Source organism: Bubalus kerabau, chromosome 15 (assembly GCF_029407905.1).
Source record: "Bubalus kerabau isolate K-KA32 ecotype Philippines breed swamp buffalo chromosome 15, PCC_UOA_SB_1v2, whole genome shotgun sequence".
Classification (NCBI taxonomy): Eukaryota; Metazoa; Chordata; class Mammalia; order Artiodactyla; family Bovidae; genus Bubalus; species Bubalus kerabau.
Window position 1 is genome coordinate 69562471 of NC_073638.1, and position 18405 is coordinate 69580875.

Sequence of the window (18405 nt, forward strand, 5' to 3'; positions counted from 1 at the left end):
GGCTACAGTCCGTAGGGACACAAAGAGTTAGAAGTGACTGGGAAAGACTGAAGATCTCTTCAAGAAAATTAGAGATACCAATGGAACATTTCATGCAAAGATGGGCTCGATAAAGGACAGAAATGGTAGGGACCTAACAAAAGCAGAAGATGTTAAGAAGAGGTGGCAAGAATACACAGAAGAACTGTACAAAAAAGATCTTCAAGACTCAGATAATCACAATGGTGTAATCACTCACCTAGAGCCAGACATCCTGGAATGTGAAGTCAAGTGGGCCTTGGAAAGCATCACTACAAACAAAGCTAATGGAGGTGATGGAATTCCAGTAAAGCTATTTCACATTCTCAAAGATGATGCTGTGAAAGTGCTGTACTCAATATGTCAGCAAATTTGGAAAACTCAGCAGTGGCCACGGGACTGGAAAATGTCAGTTTTCATTCCAATCCCAAAGAAAGGCGATGCCAAAGACTGCTCAAACTACCACACAATTGCATTCATCTCACATGCTGGTAAAGTAATGTTCAAAATTCTCCAAGCCATGCTTCAGTGATACGTGAACCCTGAACTTCCAGATGTTCAAGCTGGTTTTAGAAAAGGCAGAGGAACCAGAGATCAAATTGCTAACATCCACTGAATCATTGAAAAAGCAAGAGAGTTCCAGAAAAACATCTATTTCTGCTTTATTGACTATGCCAAAGCCTTTGACTGTGTGGATCACAATCAACTGTGGAAAATTCTGAAAGAGATGGGAATACTAGACCACTTGACCCGCCTCTTGAGAAACCTGTATAAAGGTCAGGAAGCAACAATTAGAACTGGACATGGAACAACAGACTGGTTCCAAATAGGAAAAGGAGCATGTCAAGGCAGTATATTGTCACCCTGCTTATTTAACTCATATGCAGAGTACATCATGAGAAACGCTAGGCTGGAAGAAGCACAAGCTGGAATTAAGATTGCTGGGAGAAATATCAATAACCTCAGATATGCAGATGACACCAGCCTTATGAAAGAAAGTGAAGAAGAAGTAAAGAGCCTCCTGATGAAAGTGAAAGAGGAGAGAGAAAAGGTTGGCTTAAAGCTCAACATTCAGAAAACAAAGATCATGGCATCCTGTCCCATCACTTCATGGCAAGTAGATGGGGAAACAAGGGAAATAGGGTCAGACTATTTTGGGGGCTCCAAAATCACTGCAGATGATATTGTAGCCATGAAATTAAAAGACACTTAATCCTTGGAAGGAAATTTATGACCAACATAGACAGCATATTAAAAAGCAGAGATAGTTCTTTGCCAACAAAGGTCCGTCTAGGCAAGGCTATGGTTTTTCCAGTAGTCATGTATGAATGTGAGAGTTAGACTATAAAGAAAACTGAGCACTGAAGAATTGATGCTTTTGAACTGTGGTATTGGAGAAGACTCTTGAGAGTTCCTTGGACTGCAGGGAGATCCAACCAATCCATCCTAAAGATCAGTCCTGAGTGTTCATTGGAAGGACTGATGTTGAAGCTGAAACTCCAATACTTTGGCCACCTGATGTGAAGAGCTGACTCATTTGAAAAGACCCTGATGCTGGGAAAGATTGAGGGCAGGAGGAGAAGGGGACGACAGAGGATGAGATGGTTGGATGGAATCACCGACTCGATGGACATGGGTTTGGGTGGACTCTAGGTGTCAGTGATGGATAGGGAGGCCTGGCGTGCTGCAGTTCATGGGGTTGCAAGGAGTCAGACACGACTGAGCTACTGAACTGAACTGAACTGAAGCAACTTAGCATGTACATATGCCTTTACTATAATCTTGTAAGATTCTTATGGGGAGGATTAGGGATGGATGCGAATGATTCCTTAGAAGGCCTAAAATGGGCACAAAGTATAAAAAGGGATATCAAAGCGGTCCACATGATAAACCTTCTTAAGCTATTACTGGGTTTCCTTGGTGGCTCAGCAGTTAAGTATCCACCTGCAATGCAGGGGATGCTGGGCTGTATCCCTGGGTCACAAAGATCCCCTAGAGAAGGAAATGGCAACCCACTTAAGTTTTCTTGCCTAGGAAATCCTGTGGACAGAGGATCCTGCCAGGCTACAGTCCAGAGGTTTTCAGAAGAATCGGACACAACTTAGCAACTAAATGACAAGTTATATGGATATCAGAAATATGGCCATATGAAAAAGAAATATTATCAGGATGTGTGGTATTTACCATGTAAAAAATCAAGGATCACAACTTAGAATTCCTTATGTAGTTTTATAATAAGCATCCAAGCTGTTGAAAAGTGTAACTGACCAAGAATGTGCTGTATAGGTTCAGAAGTTTGCCAGTAAAACCATTCTATGATTTTAAAGCTGGAAGCATTTGACTGTGTGTTGTGATTGCGTCATAATAGTCATATAGATGTCATGGACGCAGTAATAATTTAGTGATTTGAATCAAAGCATGCAGGACCTGAGCACTTTGAGAGGGAGTAACTCAACCTTTTCACAATGTCTCCTAGTATTGTGGGTGGCATCAAGTAGTAGCTTCCTTAGTAGCTCAGCTGGTAAAGAATCTGCCTGCAAGGTAGGGGACCTGGGTTTGATCCCTGGGTTGGGAAGATCCCTGGCAGAAAGGAAAAGCTACCCACTCCAGTATTCTGGCCTGGAGGATTCCATGGACTGTGTATGCCATGGGGTCACAGACTCAGGCATGACAGAGTGACTTTCACTTTTCAAGTAATAGTGTCTGTGGATATTTTTCACTTCCTGCATTTTGGAAATGGCAAGATAGAAATGAGTGCTACTTTTTGGAATAACTTCTGACCATCAGTGAAGCTGTCCAATCATTTTATTAAAGGAGAAATGCTTCCAGTGAAGAGTGAAAGGAGGGACCAGAAAGAATGATACGACCCTTGAACATTAGGATCTAGACACACTAAAATCCCTGAGGGTGTTGCCTGACACCAGCATAAATTGATACCAGTTACTGGAGACCCAGGACATCATACATTCCTTTTGGTTAGAAAGATATTCAAGAAAAACATGATTATGTACTGTTTACTGAATAACATTTAATGCTATAAAGTATACCAATACCTGTGTTCCCAGTTTGAAATGCCCTAGTCTACTTGCTGAAGAGCCACGGGCTATGAGGTCTGGATTTAAAGGAGAATGCATTATCAAATATTTATTATTGAAGAACACAAACTAAAGAGAAATTTAATCTCTTTATTAAGAGGCACTCATTTGAAAGGATGTTTACAGGATCTCAGAGATTTTCTAGAAGTTAATATTGGGTGGGTGAAATGAATTCAGAGTAGTATACTTATTGGTATATATATATAAACTTTAAGATGCTTTATTTTAGATTACAAAACTAGATTTGGTACATTTTACAAAACTTTAGCAAAACCTCTATAAGATTACCTGCTGGCAGATGTAACCTTATTTTCTCTGAGGCTAGATAAAATGGGTCAAAACAATAAGGAAGTATAATCCTAAAAAAAAATCTCTTCTAAAACTTTAACTCTTTATCCCACCAATTATAGAAGAATTCCTATGATTTCCTGGTATGATAACATTGCAGTAAACTTGTGAAAACCATTCTCCACATTTGCATAAATCCACGTCTACATGCATCTGTCTGTTGCAGTTACTCATGGAACCACAGGAATCAGGAGGAAGAATATTGTCACACGATAATGAATTCAGCACAAAGGAAATCTGAAGTCAGAAATTCTTCCACTGAGATTCTTTAGCTCAATTGCCCTGAGAAAATCTCTAAAATTGGGGTACTTTTTTGTCTCCTTATATGAAAAATGGATCAGTTCAGTCACTCAGTCCTATCCGACTCTTTGCAGCCCCATGAAGCACAGCACTCCAGGCCTCCCTGTCCATCAGCAACTCCCAGAGTTTACCCAAACCCATGTCTATCGAGTCGGTGATGCCATCCAACCATCTCATCCTCTGTTGTTCCCTTCTCCTCCTGCCCTCAATATTTCCCAGCATCAGGGTCTTTTCAAATGAGTCAGCTCTTCACATCAGGTGGCCAAAGTATTGGAGTTTCAGCTTCAACATCAGTCCAATGAACAACCCAGGACTGATCTCCTTTAGGATGGACTGGTTGGATCTCCCTGCAGTCCAAGGGACTCTCAAGAGTCTTCTCCAATACCACAGTTCAAAAGCATCAATTCTTTGGTGCTCAGTTTTCTTTATAGTCCTACTCTCACATCCATACATGACCACTGGAAAAACCATAGCCTTGCCTAGATGGACCTTTGTTGGTAAAGTAATATCTCTGCTTTTTAAAATGCTGTCTAGGTTGGTCATAACTTTCCTTTCAAGGAGTAAGTGTCTTTTAATTTCATGGCTGTGGTCACCATCTGCAGTGATTTTGGAGCCCCCCCAAAATAAAGTTAGCAACCTTTTCCACTGTTTCCTCATCTATTTGCCATGAAGTGATGGGACTGGATGCTTTGATCTTAGTTTTCTGAATGTTGAGCTGTAAGCCAAAGAGGAGCTGTAAGCCTCCTCTTTCACTTTCATCTTCACTTTCATCACTATCTCTTTGTATCAAATGACTGTGTTCCATGTTAAAGTTAAAAATGTGAATATCTATAAATAAAAGGTCACATGAAAATTAACAAACACATGAAGAACATTTATGAGATGTTTAAACACAGACCCATACTTGTACTACTATTTAAGATTTTTGAAAAGATATCAAAATGAAGATGAACTAAAGAAGCTCCAATACTTTGATCACCTAATGTGAAGAGCTGAATCATCAGAAAAGATCCTGATGTTGGGAGAAAGTGGGGTGGAGGAAAAGGGGGTGACAGGATGAAACGGTTGCCTGGCATCACTGACTCAATGAACATGAGTTTGAACAAACTCCAGGAGATAGTAAAGGACAGAGAAGCTTGGCATGCTGCAGTCCATGGGATCAGAAAGAATTGGTCATGACTTGACAACTGAACAACAAGAAAACCATTTAAAATAGTTTACTAAAAGGATAAGCCATGGCCTTATATAAAACTGTGTCCTCAATCTAGGACTTAATTAAAATGAATAAAAATGGTTATAAAAGAATTCAGAAAACAAACAATAATTTGAAAAAAATGGGACACTCATGCTGTAATACCTCCAAGAAAGAAAGAAAGGTTAATTTGATATAGTCAAGCATTATATAAACCTAGATAATCTATAATTCACAGCCCTGCAACTATCTGACTTCTGATATTGAAACTATTATCTGCAAAAATTTTCTTTGTAATTGATCTTTGTATTGCAATTCTTTATTTTCTTCCTCTAATTATCTTCCTTTCTCCTTCTTTGCTCCTTTCTTCTTATCTACTGGATAAGTCTATGTGTTTTTTTTTGTTTTTTGTTTTTTGGTTTTTTTTAACAAAGAGTCCATGGGACTTTTCATGGGAAAGAATTCCTCAAAAATTTCAGGACTTTCTTACTTTGTCTTGTAATTCTCTACTACACGGAGCATGAGAAAGAGAGTGAAAGGTGATGCTTTGATTTGTTAATATTCTTTGTTTTACAAGGAGACAGAGCCTCACTGGAAAAATCACAATGCTGTGCAACTGAGATGAAACTTTTAGAGCATTTGTTGTCAAACTGTAGGCCACCAAGTATTTCAGTCTACGAGTTAGTACATTTTGAAGACAAAACAGTCCACTACAAAAAAAAAAAAAAAAAAGACAGTTTTAGGAACTAACACAGTAATGTAGAGAGTTGATTCCAGATTTTGGAGGGGGAACAAACCCTCTGATGGAGACATTACATAATTCTGTAGATACTATGGTCCTAACTTTAGAATCTGTAGAGGAATTTGAACAATTAAATTTGGCTGTAGCCTCTCCTTCAGATTAGGGGGTTCCAAATTAAAAAAAAGAAAGAAAGAAAGAAAACAAAAAACTGACCTAATTTATCTGCTATTCCTTTTTTACTGCATATTTGATCATGTTCATTGATGGGTTGGGACAAAAGTGACTCAGTTAAGATCCCTGTGGTGGGATGACATCGTAATTCCTTGGCAGCTCATGCGTTGTCTTTACACAAGCAGATATGTGAATAGCAATTGCTAGAGCTGCAATTCTTGGTTCTGGGTTTAATATGGATATATACTAATAAATACATGATTCATTTCTATCATGCAATAGGTTAAATTTTTTTGATATAAGGGATTTTTAGTTCAATGAGAACTAAAATGTATCATGAAAAAAATGATATCAGTTTTTGTCAGAGGCTTTACAACTGCCTGCTCAGATATCAGTAATTCATTTTAAAGCTTCCATAGGGCAAAAGGATGAAGATTCTAAACACAGTAATCTTGCTGATAGAGCAGCAATAGCTGCTGCAAGCTCAGATTTTAATACAAGAATAAACTTTTGGCAAAGGCAACAAGAGCAAAAATAACAAATGGGGCTACATTAGCTATAAAGCTGATGCTCAGCAAAGGAAATCATCAATAAAATGCAAAGACAACCTATGGAATGGGAGAAAATATTTGCAAACTACATGTCTAATAAGGGGCCAATATTCAGGCTATAAAAGGAACTTATACAACTCAACAGCAAAAGCAAAATAAGACAAGACCAAACTAAAGAACACCAAGTATCAAGTTTTAAAAATGGGCAAAGGACCCAAACAGACATTTTTCTAAAGAAATCATACAAAAGTCATGGAAAAGATTATTGATTATGATCAATAATCATCAGGGATATGCAAATCAAAACCAAACTGAGACATCACCTCACATCTGTAAGGATGCTGCTGCTCCTGCTGCTGCTAAGTCGCTTCAGTCATGTCCAACTCTGTGCGACCCCATAGACAGCAGCCCACCAGGCTCCCCTGTCCCTGGGATTCTCCAGGCAAGAATACTGGAGTGGGTTGCCTTTCCTTCTCCAATGCATGAAAGGGAAAAGTGAAAGTGAAGTCTCTCAGTCGAGTCCGACTCTTTGTGACCCCCATGGACTGCAGCACACCAGACTTGCCTATCCATCACCAACTCCCAGAGCTTACTCAAAATCATGTCTATTGAGTTGGTGATGCCATCCAACTATCTCATCCTCTGTCATCCCCTTCTCCTTCTGCCTTCAATCTTTTCCAGCATCAGGGTCTTTTCAAATGAGTCAGTTCTTCGCATCATGTGGCCAAAGTATTGGAGTTTTAGCTTCAGTATCAGTACTTCCAATAAATAGTCAGGACTGATTTCCTTTAGGATGGACTTGTTGGATCTCCTTGCAGTCCAAGGGACTCTCAAGAATCTTCTCCAACACCACAGTTCAAAAACATCAATTCTTCGGTGCTCAGCTTTCTTTATAGTCCAACTCTCACAACCATACATGACTACTGGAAAAACCATAGATTTGACTATATGGACCTTTCTTAGCAAAGTAATATCTGTGCTTTTTAATTTTCTGTCTAGGTTGGTAATAGCTTTTCTTCCAAGGAGCAAGCATCATTTAATTTCATGGCTACAGTCACCATCTGCAGTGATTTTGGACTCCAAAACATAAAGTTTCTCATTGTTTCCATTGTTTCCCCATCTATTTGCCATGAAGTGATGGGACCAGAGGCCATGATCTTGGTTTTCTGAATGTTGAGTTTTAAGCCAACTTTTTAATTGTCCTCTTTCATTTTCATCAAGAGGTTCTATAGTTATTCTTTGCTTTCTGCCATAACTGTGGTATCATCTGCATATCTGAGGTTATTGATATTTATCCTGGCAATCTTGATTTCTGCGTGAGCTTCATCCAGTCCAGCATTTCTCATGATGTACACTGTGCATAAGTTAAATAAGCAGGGTGACAATATACAGCTTGGATGTACTCCTTCGCACCAGCTGTGACGGACCGCGCAGAATCATGGCCGAGAGGAGCTACCCCTTGCCCAAGGTCAGGGGCAGTGGCCAGGAGGAGCTACTCCACGCCAGAGGTCAGGGCAGTGGCTGAGAAGAGCAACCCCATGTCCAAGGAGTGGCAGGTGCACGGGTGCAGGAGGGTCGAGAGGAGCTACTCCTCGTTCAAGGTCAGGAGGGGTGGCCATGAGGAGATACCCCTCGTCTAAGGTAAGGAGCAGCAGCTGTGCTTTGCTGGATCAGCCGTGAAGAGATACCCCATATCCAAAGTAAGAGAAACCCATGTAAGATGGGAGGTGTTGCTAGAGGACATTAGAGGGCAGACACACTGAAACCATAATCACAGAAAACTAGTCAATCTAATCACACCGACCACAGCCTTGTCTAACTCAATGAAACTAAGCCATGCCCTGGGGGGCCACCCAAGACAGGCGGGTCATGAGGGAGAGGTCTGACAGAATGTGGCCCACTGGAGAAGGAATGGCACAACACTTCAGTATTCTTGCCTTGAGAACCTCATGAACAGTATGAAAAGGCAAAATGATAGGATACTCAAAGAGGAACTCCCCAGGTCGGTAGGTGCTCAATATCCTACTGGAGATCAGTGGAGAAATAACTCCAGAAAGAATGAAGGGATGGAGCCAAAGCAAAAACAATACCCAGTTGTGGATGTGACTGGTGATAGAAGCAAGGTCGAATGCTGTAAAGAGGAATATTGCATAGGAAGGAACCTGGAATGTTAGGTCCACGTATCAAGGCAAATTGGAAATGGTCAAACAGGAGATAGCAAGCCTGAACATCGCCATTCTAAAAATCAGCAAACTAAAATGGACTGGAATGGGTGAATTTAACACAGATGAACATTATATCTACTACTGTGAGCAGGAATCCCTTAGAAGAAATGGAATAGCCATCATGATCAACAAAAGTGTCTGAAATGCAGTACTTAGATGCAATATCAAAAACGACAGAATGATCTCTGTTTGTTTCCAAGGCAAACCATTCAATATCACAGTAATCCAAGTCTGTGCCCCAACCAGTAACACTGAAGAAGCTGGAGTTGAACAGTTCTATGAAGACCTACAAGAACATTTAGAACTAACACTCAAAAAAGATGTCCTTTTCATTATAGGAGACTGGAATGAAAAAGCAGGAAGTCAAGAAAAACCTGGGGTCACAGGCAAATTTGGCCTTGGAATATGGAATGAAGTAGGGAAAAGGCTAATAGCGTTTTGCCAAGAGAACGCACTGGTCATAGCAAACACCCTCTTCCAACAACACAAGAGAAGACTCTACAAATGGACATCACCAGATGGCCAACACCTAAATAAGATTGATTATATTCTTTGCAGCCAAAGATGGAGAAGCTCTATACAGTCAGCAAAAACAAGACTGGGAGATGACTGTGGCTCAGATCATGAACTTCTTATTGCCAAATTCAGACTGAAATTGAAGAAAGTATGGTAAACCACTAGACCATTCAGGTATCACCTAAATCAAATCCCTTATGATTATACAGTGGAAGGGAGAAATAGATTTAAGGGACTAGATCTGATAGATAGAGTGCCTGATGAACTGTGGACGGAGGTTTGTGACACTATACAGGAGACAGGGATCAAGATCATCCCCATGGAAAAGAAATGCAAAAAAACAGAATGGCTGAATGAGGAGGCCTTAAAAATAGCTGTGGAAAGAAGAGAAATGAAAAGCAAAGGTGAAAAGGAAAGATATAAGCATCTGAATGCAGAGTTCCAAAGAATAGCAAGAAGACATAAGAAAGCCTTCCTCAGTGATCAATGCAAAGAAATAGAGGAAAAAAACAGAATGGAAAGACTAGAGATCTCTTCAAGAAAATTAGAGATTCCAAGAGAACATTTCATGCAAAGATGGGCTCGATAAAGGACAGAAATGGTATGGACCTAACAGAAGCAGAAGATATTAAGAAGAGTTGGCAAGATTACACAGAAGAACTGCACAAAAAGATCTTCATGACCAATATAATCACGATGGTGTGATCACTCACCTAGAGCCAGACAACCTGGAATGTGAAGCCAAGTGGGCCTTAGAAAGCATCACTACGAACAAAGCTAGTGGAGGTGATGAAATTCCAGTTCAGCTATTTCAAATCCTGAAAGATGATGCTGTGAAAGTGCTGTACTCAATATGCCAGCAAATTTGGAAAATTCAGCAGTGGCCACAGGACTGTAAAAGGTCAGTTCTCATTCCAATCCCAAAGAAAGGCAATGCCAAAGAATGCTCAAACTACTGCACAATTGCACTCATCTCACAGGCTAGTAAAGTAATGCTCAAAATTCTCCAAGCCAGGCTTCAGCAATATGTGAACTGTGAACTTCCTGATGTTCAAGCTGGTTTTAGAAAAGGCAGAGGAACCAGAGATCAAATTGCCAACATCTGCTGGATCATGGAAAAAGCAAGAGAGTTCCAGAAAAACATCTATTTCTGCTTTATTGACTATGCCAAAGCCTTTGACTATTTGGATCACAATAAACTGTGGAAAATTCTGAAAGAGATGGGAATACCAGATCACCTAACCTGCCTTTTGAGAAACCTGTATGCAGGTCAGGAAGCAACAGTTAGAACTGGACAAGGAACAACAGACTGGTTCCAAATAGGAAAAGGAGTACGTCAAGGCTGTATATTGTCACCCTGCTTATTTAACTTACATGCAGAGTACATCATGAGAAATGCTGGGCTGGAAGAAGCACAAGCTGGAATCAAGATTGTGGGAGAAATATCAATAACCTCAGATATACAGATGACACCACCCTTATGGCAGAAAGCGAGGAGGAACTAAAAAGCCCCTTGATGAAAGTGAGAGGAGAGTGAAAAAGTTGACTTAAAGCTCAACATTCAAAAAAATGAAGATCATGGCGTCCGGTCCCATCACTATGTCAAATAGATGGGGAAACAGTGGAAACAGTGGCTGACTTTATTTTTGGGGGCTCCAAAATCACTGCAGATGGTGATTGCAGCCATGAAATTAAAAGACACTTACTCCTTGGAAGGAAAGCAATGACCAACCTAGATAGCATATTAAAAAGCAGAGATATTACTTTGCCAACAAAGGTCCATCTAGTCAAGGCTATGGTTTTTCCTGTGGTCATGTATGGATGTGAGAGTTGGACTGTGAAGAAAGCTGAGTGCAGAAGAATTGATGCTTTTGAACTGTGGTGTTGGAGAAGGCTCTTGAGAGTCCCTTGGACTGCAAGGAGTTCCAACCAGTCCATTCTAAAGGAGATCAGTACTGAGTGTTCATTGAAAGGACTGATCCTGAAGCTGAAATTCCAATATTGGCCACCTCATGTGAAGAGTTGATTCATTGGAAAAGTATCTGATGCTGGGAGGGATTGGGGGCAGGAGGAGAAGGGGACAACAGAGGATGAGATGGCTGGATGGCATCACCGACTCGATGGACATGAGTTTGAAATCCGGGAGTTGGTGATGGACAGGGAGGCCTGCATGCTGCAATTCATGGGATCAGAAAGAGTTGGACACGACTGAGAGACTGAACTGAACTGAACAGAACTGAACTTTCGTGGTTTGGAACCGGTCTGTTGTTCCACGTCCAATTCTAACTGTTGCTTCTTGAACTACATAAAGATTTCTCAGGAGGCAGGTAAGTGGTCTGATATTCCCATCTCTTTAAGAATTTTTCATGGGTTTTTGTGATTCAAACAATCAAAGGCTTTGATGTAGTCAATAAAGCAGAAGAATATGTTTTTCTTGAACTCTCATGCTTTTCCAATGATCCAACGTATGTTGGCAATTTGACCTCTGGTTCATCTCCCTTTTCTAAATCCACCTTGAACATATATCTGGAAGTTCATGGTTCATGTACTGTTGAAGTCTGGCTTGGAGAATTTTGAGCATTACTTTTCTAGCGTGTGAGATGAGTGCAATTGTCTGGTAGTTTGAGCATTCTCTGGCATTGCCTTTCTTTTAGATTAGAATGAAAAGTGACCTTTTCCAGTCCTGTGGCCACTGTGAGTTTTCCAAATTTGCTGGCATATTGAGTATAGCACATTCACAGAATCATCTTTCAGGATTTGAAATAGCTCAACTGGAATTCCATCACCTCTTCTTGCTTTATTTGTAGTGATGCTTTCTAAGGCCCACTTGACTTTGCTTTCCAGGATGTCTGGCTCTAGGTGAGATATCACACCATTGTGGTTATCTGGGTCATGAAGATATTTTTGGACAGTTCTGTGTAGTCTTACCACCTCTTCTTAATATCTTCTGCTTCTATTAGTTCCATAACATTTCTGTACATTTATATGTCCATCTTTGCATGAAATGTTCCCTTGTTCAAAATTATATCTAATTTTGTTGAAGAGATCTCTAGTCTTTTCCATTCTATTGGTTTCCTCTGTTTCTTTGCCTTGATTGCTGAGGAAGGCTTTCTTATCTCTCCTTGCTATTCTTTGGAACTCTTCATTCAAATGGGTATATTTTTCCTTTTCTCCTTTGCCTTTTACTTCTCCTCTTTTCACAGCTATTTGTAAGCCTTCCTCAGACAACCATTTTGCCTTTTTGCACTTCTTTTTCTTGGGAATGGTCCTGATCACTGCCTCCTGTACATTGTCACAAACCTCCATCCATAGTTCCTCAGGAACTCTGTGTATCAGATCTGATCCCTTGAACCTATTTGTGACTTCCACTGTATAATCATAAGGGATTTGATTTAGGTCGTACCTGAATAGTTTTTCCTATTTTCTTCTATTTAATTCTGAATTTAGCAATTAGGTGCTCATGATATGAGCCACAGTCAGCTGACAGTCTTGTTTTTGCTCACTGAATAGAGTTTCTCCATCTTTGGCTGCAAAGAATATAATTAATCTGATTTTGGTATTGACTATTTTTGATATCCAGGATCATGGAAAAAGCAAGAGAGTTCCAGAAAAACATCTATTTCTGCCTTATTGACTATGCGAAAGCCTTTGACTGTGTGGATCATAATACACTGTGGAAAATTCTGAAAGAGATGGGAATACCAGACCACCTGACCTGCCTCTTGAGAAATTTGTATGCAGGTCAGGAAGCAACAGTTAGAACTGAACACGAAACAACAGACTGGTTCCAAATAGGAAAAGGAATATGTCAAGGCTGTATATTATCACCCTGCTTATTTAACTTATATGCAGACTACATCATGAGAAACGCTGGACTGGAAGAAACACAAGCTGGAATCAAGATTGCCGGGAGAAATATCAAGAACCTCAGCTATGCAGATGAGACCACCCTTATGGCAGAAAGTGAAGAAGAACTAAAAAGCCTCTTGATGAAAGTGAAAGAGGAGAGTGGAAAAAGTTGACTTAAAGCTCAACATTCAGAAAACGAAGATCATGGCATCTGGTCCCATCACTTCATGGGAAGTAGATGGGGAAACAGTGGAAACAGTGTCAGACTTTATTTTTCTGGGCTCCAAAATCACTGCAGATGGTGACTGCAGCCATGAAATTAAAAGACGCTTACTCCTTGGAAGGAAAGTTATAACCAACCTAGATAGCATATTCAAAAGCAGAGACATTACTTGGCCAACAAAGGTCCATCTAGTCAAGGCTATGGTTTTTCCTGTGGTCATGTATGGATGTGAGAGTTGGACTGTGAAGAAGGCTGAGCGCCAAAGAATTGATGCTTTTGAACTGTGGTGTTGGAGAAGACTCTTGAGAGTCCCTTGGACTGCAAGGAGTTCCAACCAGTCCATTCTGAAGGAGATCAGCCCTGGGATTTCTTTGGAAGGAATGATGCTGAAGCTGAAACTCCAGTACTTTGGCCACCTCATGCGAAGTGTTGACTCATTGGAAAAGACTCTTATGCTGGGAGGGATTGGGGGCAAGAGGAGAAGGGGACGACAGAGGATGAGATGGCTGGATGGCATCTCTGACTCGATGGATGTGAGTCTGAGTGAACTCCGGGAGTTGGTGATGGACAGAGAGGCCTGGCATGCTGCGATTCATGGGGTCACGAAGAGTTGGACATGACTGAGCAACTGACCTGAACTGAACTGGACTGATGTACAGTTTTCTCTTGTTTTGCTGTAAGAGGGTATTTGCTATGACTAGTGCATTCCCTTGGCAAAACTCTATTAGCCTTTACCCTACTTTATTCTGTACTCCAAGGCCAAATTTGCCTATTACTCCAGGTATTTCTTCATTTCCTACTTTTGCATTCCAGTCCCATATAATGAAAAGGAGATAGATATATATATATATATATATATATATATATATATATATTTTTTTTTTTTCCATTGTTAGTTCTAGAACATCTTGTAGGTCTTCATAGAACTGTTCATTTTCAACTTTTTCAGCATTACTTTGTGGGGCATAACTTGGATTACTGTGATATTGTGTGGTTTGACTTGGAAATGAAGAGAGATCATTCTGCCATTTTTGAGATTGCATCCAAGTACAGTATTTCAGACTCTTTTGTTGACTATGAGGGCTACTCCATTTTTTCTAAGGTATTCTTGCCCACCATAGTAGATATAATGGCCATGAGTTAAATTTGCCCATTCCAGTCCATTTTAGTTCACTGATTCCTAAAATGACAATGTTCACTCTTGCCATTTCCTCTTTGACCACTTCCAATTTGTCTTAATTCATGGACCTAACATTCCAGGTTCCTATGCAATATTGTTCTTTACAGCATCAGACTTTACTTCCATCACCAGTCACATCCACAACTGGGTGTTGTTTTTGCTTTGTCTCCCTCTCTTCATTCTGGTTCAGATGGTAAAGCGTCTGCCTGCAATGTGGGAGACCTGGCCCCAATTCCTGGGTCGGGAAGATCCCCTGGAGAAGGAAATGGCAATCCACTCCAGCACTCTTGCCTGGAAAATCCCATGGACAGAGGAGCCTGATAGGCTACAGTCCATAGGGTTGCAAAGAGTCGGACACGACTGAGCGACTCATTCTCTTTCTTTCTTCATTTTTTCTCGAGTTATTTCTCCATTGATCTCCTGTAGCATACTGTGTACCTACCAACCTGGGGAGTTCATCTTTCAGTGTCCTTTTTGCCTTTTTATACTGCTCATTGGGTTCTCAAGGCAAGAATACTGAAGTGGCTTGTCATTCCCTTCTCCAGTGGACCATGTTTTGTCAGAACACCCCACCATGACCCATCTGTCTTGAGTAGCCCTACACAGCATGGCTCATAGTTTCATTGAGTTAGACAAGGCTGTGGTCCATGTGATCATATTGGTTAGTTTTCTGTTTTTGTGGTTTTCATTCTGTCTGCCCTCTGATGGAGGAGGATAAGAGGCTTATGAAAATTTCCTGATGGGAGAAACTGACTGAGGGGACAACTGGGTCTTGTTCTGATGGGTGGGGCCATGCTCAGGAACTCTTTACTCCAATTTTCTGTTAATGGGTGGGGCTGAGTCCCCTCCCTGTTGTTTGACCTGAGGCCAAACTGATAGAGTTAATGAAGATATTGGTGAACTTTTTCAAAAAGTCCCATTCACACACTGCTGCACTCAGTGTGTAGCAACCCTGCAGCAGGCCACCACCAACCCATGCCTCTGCCAGAGAGTCCTGGACATTCATGGGCAAGTCTGGGTCAGTCTCTTGTGGACTCACTGCTCCCTTCTCCTAGGCCCTGTTATGCAGAAGATTTTATTTGTTCCCTCCAAGAGTCTGTTTCCCAGTCCTGTGTAAGTTCTGGTGGCTCTGTGGTGGGGTTAATGGTGATCTCCTCCAAGAGGGCTTATGCCATACCCAGGTCTGCTACACCCAGATCCCCTGCACCTGAAGCAGTCCACTGCTGACCCATACCCCACAGGAGACACTCAAACATAGTTCTGTCTCAGTCTCTGTGGGTCTCTGGGTCTTGATGCTCCCAAGGTTTTGTTTGAGCCCTCTGAGCATCTTTGGCTGGTATGGGGTTTGATTCTAAACATGATTTCGCCCCTCCTACCATCTTGCTGGGACTTCTCCTTTGCGTTTGGATATACCTAGATATACCTAGATAATGAAAGAGAGCCCAAAAACAACAACAATAAGTTATAAACTATTGCTACCTGCAGGAATATGAGTAATCCTCAGGAAACTTACACTGAGAGAACTAAATTTTAAAAGAATACATATTGTGTATATAAAGTTTGAAAACAGTCATGATTATCAACGACAGAAAAATAACAGGGATTTCCTTGAGGGGTGAGAGCAGCAATTGGCAAGAAAAGGGCCTGAGGGAACTTTCTGGGAGATGTTAATATACTTTAATAGTGGTGTGGGTTACAGGACTGCATGTAAACTGTCAAAGCTTGGCAGAGAAAAATTTAATATTTGGGATGAGCACTGTGGATAAATTTCATGATAAAAAAATAAGCTGTAAATAAATATTTAAATGCCAGTAAGTCAGGGCTTCTCTGGTGGCTCAGCAGTAAAGAATATGCCTGCAATGCAAGAGCTGTGGGAGATGCAGGTTTGATCCCTGGGTCAGGAAGATCCCCTGAAAGAGGGCATGGCAACCCAGCCCAGTATTCTAGCCTGGAAAATTCCATGGACAGACGAGCCTGAAGGGCTACAGTCCATAGGGTCACAAAGAACTAGACACAACTGAAGCAACTTAGCACACACACATACATGCCAGTAAATTATTAAACTCTAGTGGTAATTCATGCTAAAGTATTTAGACAGAAGTGTGTTAATATCTGCAATTTACTTTTAAAAGCAAAATTAAAAATATTAGATGGATTATCACCTGGATGGAATGAATAAGGGGATGGATATGGTAAACTTAGAATCTATGTTGTGGGTACTCACATGTAAAATCTTTCAAAGTTGCTTCATGTTTTCTTTTTGTGTGTTTGTACTGTCCTAGATGCTAGATTTTTTTTTTTTTTCCTCTCTCTTTTAAACTTTTTATTCTGTACAGAGGAACCTGGCGGGCTAAAGTCCATGAGATAGCAAAAGACTCCGGTTAGACTTAGCGATTAAACAACAATAGCCAATTAACAAATAATGGTACACGGCCATAAATATGAAAGTATCCATTTTCCTCCAAACACCCCTTCCATCCAGGCTGCCATATAACATTGCACAGACTTCCTTTTGCTATACAGTAGGTCCTTGATCGTTATCCACTTTAAATATAGTGGACATCTACTTTAATATAGCAGTGTGTACATGTCCATCCCAAACTTCCTAGCTATTCCTTCCCCCCAATAAATTATTGGAGTGAAATAAAGAATAGAATGAACAAACAACTGGAGGTGCAACAATTTTGCTAAAATATCTCTAGTTATTTTAGCTTGAAATAAAACATAGGTTTTTTTCAGTCAAGATTAAACTGTTATTTTTACTTACAGGCACAGCTGCATTGTTCACCTTGCTTCTTCTTCTTCCTTTTACTGTGATGCAGTGAGAACCAGCTAGACCCTTCATGTACTTATTATTATTATTATTAGTGCTATTGAATCCTGGATTAATCAAATCTCTTCCCCCTCTCTTGAGAGAGAGTGGCAAATACAATCTCCTAAAGGTAAACTAATCTCTGGAAAGAGAACGGAAAAGTCTCTAGTATACAGTCCATTGACTGAGAGTTTTATCACCCTTTGAGCTCTGCGAAGGAAAATTGTTACGACTCTACAAAGATTTTCTAGATTTTCAATCACCTTTTAACTTCTAAAGTGTGTTCTTAGCTGGGATTTCACTTTCCTTTTTTTTTTTTCTTTTGAAAAACCCTAACTGTGCAGAAACATGAAAATATTTTTTTCTGCAGTTCTATTGACACTGAATTCTGTATTCTTTATCAATTGTCTGTACCATATTAATATTACATTGCCTAGAGATGTGCAATCACTGTTTCCTTGTAATAATTTTTCCCTGTTTCAATAAATACTTGTTTAGAACCTAATAAACTAATAACTTTGCTCTGGCCTTGTACTCTGTTAGTTATATTTCAAAAGCTTTTAAATTTTGCCTTATCCAACATTAAGAATACAACATTGGTTAACATATCTGCAATGGATTTGGGTACCGATAAGGTTTAGAAAGTCTTATTCTATTCATGCATTTTTTTCTTCCACATTATAATGTTGTAAAACAGGGGTATTAAGGTAATTAATGTATATAATTTATATCTCCTAATCCACACAAAACCAGATAGTTATGAACTGGTGCATTGTAGAATCAATGGCATTTTAGAATGCAGAGTTTATTGCAATAATTCTGCAGATTCTATTCTCATTAGTGAAATGTTAAGGGCTTCCATGGCTCTAATAAATAATAGCCATAATTTTTTTTTCTACTCCATTTTATATGTTTAATGGAGGTTGAGCAGAGACTGTTTTACAGTCTTTTTCAGTTCCTGACTTTCAGGAAGAAACTGTTTTTTATTCTAATCTTCTAATCTGATGTCTGAAATACTGTATTCTAATATGTTTGTTTAGTAAAATTTTTCTAGGTATCATTATATGTAAATATTTTATGATCCCAAGGATTCTGAATCAAAAGTTTTATGTAACAGTCCTAAATGAGCCATTATCATAGAAATTTAAATTTTTCTTATTTTTTCCTTCTCTCAATTTATTAA

The 18405-nt window shown here is 39.9% G+C and overlaps 1 long non-coding RNA gene across 1 annotated transcript in view; it reads right to left on the reverse strand.

Annotated features, from left to right (window-relative positions):
• Nucleotides 1–5452: 5452 nt before the first annotated feature.
• LOC129628365 (uncharacterized) overlaps nt 5453–18405 on the reverse strand; it is a 30002-nt gene continuing 17049 nt past the window's right edge. Inside the window, exons 2-3 of the long non-coding RNA XR_008702794.1 lie at nt 6741–6887; nt 5453–5663 (exon numbers count right to left, since the gene is read on the reverse strand). This is a non-coding gene — a long non-coding RNA (uncharacterized LOC129628365). The remainder of the gene's footprint in view (nt 5664–6740; nt 6888–18405) is intronic.